The 4,495-nt window shown below is 28.7% G+C and overlaps 1 protein-coding gene across 3 annotated transcripts in view; it reads right to left on the bottom strand.

The window, feature by feature from the left end:
• The window catches only part of LOC106459867 (beta-1-syntrophin-like), a 75,625-nt gene that overhangs the window by 66,687 nt on the left and 4,443 nt on the right, over nucleotides 1-4,495 (bottom strand). The window lies entirely within an intron of this gene.

Genomic DNA, 4,495 nt, shown 5'->3' with positions numbered 1-4,495 from the left:
TAATTTAAGTTACAACGAACAAACGAAAAGAAAGAAACGAAGTAGGAAAGGAAACGAATAGAGTAGTATATATAGTATGTATGTAGTATGTATATAATAGTGTGTGTGTGTGTGTGTGTGTGTGTGTGTGTGTGTGTGTGTGTGTGTGTGTGTGTGTGAATTATACTTAAATGTAGTAAACCAGAAATAAACACCACACCACAGTTTCAAAAATCCACAAAGTCTAAAAATGTACTTAACAAATTTCTTAAAACTGAAATGTGAAGCTTGGATAACTAGATATTTATGCAGATCTAAAATAAACATGACAAAAGCAATATAAAGGCAAAACTAACTTTTCTGTAAAGAATTTCCTTCAAATGAAAAAAAAATCATTAAGAGAATTTAACATCTCTAAAAATGTACATAATAAAACTAGAGAGCTGATACTGACCCACAGATTTGAGAAAACAAATTCTCATGCATATTTAGCACATTAACTCATAATATTTTATTTATATATTCTTCGTATACATGTATATATGCCTTATAATTGGCCAATTACTTTTAAGTAGGTGTGAGTGAAATACAAGTTTCTATTCTGTCTAAGATGAAGCAAACAAAATCCATTTACATGTAAGTACTATATATATGATAAGCAAAATTTAAAAATACAAAAGATTAAAAAATAACTACTTCTTAAGTCATTTTATGATCATTAAGATCTCATACTTTAAACATAGAGTACTTACTTTATAAACATAATTGTGCTTGTCTTATAAAATACCAGTACAAGACCTTGAGAACATGTACACTTAAACCACACAAACACCCACTATGACTAAAGAAACAATATCTACAACTAAGTCCAGCATGATCAGATGACAGAAATCATCACTGTCCAACCAAACATGGATAGATTTTGTGCTGGATCATCAACTGCTAGTCTCTGTCTGGTAAGTATAGCATTTCATGTAGTAGCATCACACATACAAGTTTTCAATCTACCAGTACAAAACAGACACTTCCAAACAAAGTGTACATTTATACACAATTCAAGATTAATAAACCTTTCTACTTATTCCACTGGAAACCATACACTGATTATCATATAGTAAAAGAGAAAAATACTCTTCCAGCTACACAAATATAAAAAAAATTCATTACAATGACCATAGACCAAACAAGTTACCTTCTCTTTTTTCTCAGTTTGGTAGTAAGATGAACTTCTAAACTTTACAAGAACAGAGATCAAAATCATATAGTACAATTATACCATTATTTTCATTCTTCAATTATACATTGAAAAGTTACACCTAAAAGAAAATAATTCAGTAATTAAAAGTTTGAAATCTCATTGAGAAATTAAGAACTATACTCAGATAACACAATAGGTTGAAGTGTAATTTAAAAATTATCAAAGCAATTATACTTTATGAAACTAAGAAATATATAATGAAAGAGAAAGAAGCCTTCACAGAACTGAAAGAACATTTTGTAATTTAGCATAAATTGTCTTAGTGGAACAAATTAAAATATTCATAATTTACATGAACAGTGACACTTAAGTATAAGAATATATAATATTGCAGGAAATAATTATTCAAGCTTCAGAATAGCAGCAGACATATTTGAAATTATAGGGATGTCTAGGTACAAAATTCATGACATTAAGACAAGAAGTATTGGATAAGAAATATTCTGGTTACATACATTTCAGCAACTATATTACAGAACTAATAAATGTTAATTATACATTTAATACATTTTAAGCATATCAAAACAATGTATGTTGAAGAACAACTAAAAATTAATTTGTGGACTAATTTCTATATTTAATTACGGTACAAAATCTTTTACAAGCACTTCAGTTTTAGACATTACATTTTGTTATGGACTACTCTTTTGAAAAACTCAACTTGACATTGCAAAAAAAAGAAAAAAGAACATTAACTAACATACAACAATGTAACCAATTTTATGCACAATAATAAATGTCTTGTATTTGTTGTGTTACTTCAGTAAAGGTGATTTGGTCCATATAACATATGTTGTAAAGTTAATATTTTAAGTAGAAATGTTATTATTCTGTGCTACATTAACCATGTCATTTGTGTTCTTTAAAGTAAAAACCAAAAAATGTTATGATGCACCAAACTTATTGGAGGTTAACTGCACCAGTGCACACCTCTTAATATCTGTCACTGCTTCAGAAGCCTACATATATACTAGTTTAAAATAATACTGCATAAACAGTGTAATTTCAATACGTCTCACAATGTAAAACACACATAAAATGTTATGTTTAAACATCCTTACAGTTTGGTCTTCAGATTTCTTAAGAATCATGTAACCTATATTCATCTGTTTTTTGAATTTAAATTAATGTTTAACAACTTTGAACTAGAAATATATATGTAAGACTGTGTATATATATATATATATATATACATATTTATCCAGCATAATATACATGTGAATTGATAAATAATGTGATGAGTTAAGTATAAAAGGACATTTCAAGTACACATTGTTCTATATAACATTTCTATGAACATTCAAATGCATTTCATGCTACACAAGATGTCATTTTGACATATGTTACATAATAATATGCAGGATATTTCCAGCCAACTTACAATACAGGGAAACTAACATAAAAAATAACATGAAATTGTTAACAGAAGAGTTGGCTGGAGAGCCAGATAGTGGAGATGCCTAAAAAGAAGCATAGTCACATCTTGAAAAAATGAAACAATTTTTACTTTCAGAATATTTTCTTGCACTCCATCCAGTAAACAGTAAATGACTAACTATTGAAGGAAAGGAAGTTATGATAGCTGCAGGTCAATTGCTTCATATATATCATTGTACATATAACAATGATAACAAACTTTTATATGTATATTTATGTATATATCTAAGCCAAAGGTTTCATTAAACTGAACAAAGTAACTATAATACAAAACCATACATCTCCAGATCTTCTATGATTTTTAATTTTCTGAGACAAACCTTACCCACACAAGCACTAAAACACAGACCATTATTTTATTTCTGTTCTTTACTGCATAATAAAGCTCAACAAACATGTACAACAGTCCTACTTTCAAATGTTTCAGAAAAATGTGAAGTGTTTTCAACAACTACATCAAACAGCTCCATTCATTATTTCCTACTTAGATGTCTTATCTAGCAACTTGTGTATTCTTAGTAGGGCAGAAAGAGCCTTGGGATGTAGTTTAAATAAAGAAGCTGTTCAACTTGAGACTTACATATGCCAGAACTAGAATATCTTTAAGATGCCATCTGAAGGATGTAGATAGTGAAAGTCTGTCCTAACTTCTACAACAAGTTTATTAATAACAGGGGCAAGAAAATTTTAGTTTCCAAAAAAAATCAGCTCTTCTTTAATATAATGTAATTAAATTATCTCCTGAAAATTTCATGATGAATATGCTGGGGAAAAGTTATGTTTCACAATCTGAAATAGAACCAGACATTGCTGTATGTTGAAAATTATCAATCATATTTATTTTAATTACTTCATTCCCACCATGTCCGTACTAAATACACTGCGTCACTTATCCACACCATATATACATAAGTTAACCCTCAAGAGTCTAGTCTATGTATGTTAAGATCATTAAAACAAAATGTCAGAAGGCCATCAGCCCATTGAAGTCACCCCTCACTCATCAAAACAACAATATTATAAAAAATAAATTAAAATTTGCCTTTTACATCTATATAGATGTAATCATCTAACATACATTTACATGGTAGAATAATTCAAACTGACTACACACACAAGAAACATTAGGCAAACACTTTCACAACATTATAACATACTGAAAAATATTACTGCCAAAATAGTTTGCATCTAGGATTCTAAAGTTTTAAATTATTAACCCTGATAGTTCAGTTCATATTTCTGAACATTTTATTCCACTTAATAAAGAATCCCTTAGCAATTCTGAACACTTGGATAAGTCACCTTCCATTCTTCTGTAGTCTGAAGAACAAATATCAAATATTTCATAGGCCTCTATTCAAAGATTAACTTTAAAGTGTATTAAATATGTAAATTTGTTACATAAAGAAACTGCTGGTCCTTATGCATTACTTAAATAATTACACAATAATATATTCTTTCTAAAGTACAAAGAACTGATGGAAAGATTCTTTCAAACCATCACTTTAACTTCCCTTGAGTAAAACTTGCATAACAAAAAAGAACAATGTGTCATGAGATCACTTGACACATCAGAGTCACCTTTTCACAGACAAAAAATAACAAACCAAAGCTTCCTCAGTTTTCAAATAAAGGAACACCTTATCTCAGAAACTCCAGATTATCATAATACAAGGAAAAAAAAACAGTATTCATAATTCAATTCTTGTAAAAAAAAAAAAAAAAAAAAAAGTATTAATTAATTACACCAAGTAGTAACAAAACGTTGTTAAACAAAAACTACTAGACTACTCGACCGAAGACAACAACGGAGGGTAATAG

Source organism: Limulus polyphemus, unplaced genomic scaffold, assembly GCF_000517525.1.
Source record: "Limulus polyphemus unplaced genomic scaffold, Limulus_polyphemus-2.1.2 Scaffold671, whole genome shotgun sequence".
Classification (NCBI taxonomy): domain Eukaryota; kingdom Metazoa; phylum Arthropoda; class Merostomata; order Xiphosura; family Limulidae; genus Limulus; species Limulus polyphemus.
This window is presented reverse-complemented; position numbering and strand designations above follow the sequence as displayed.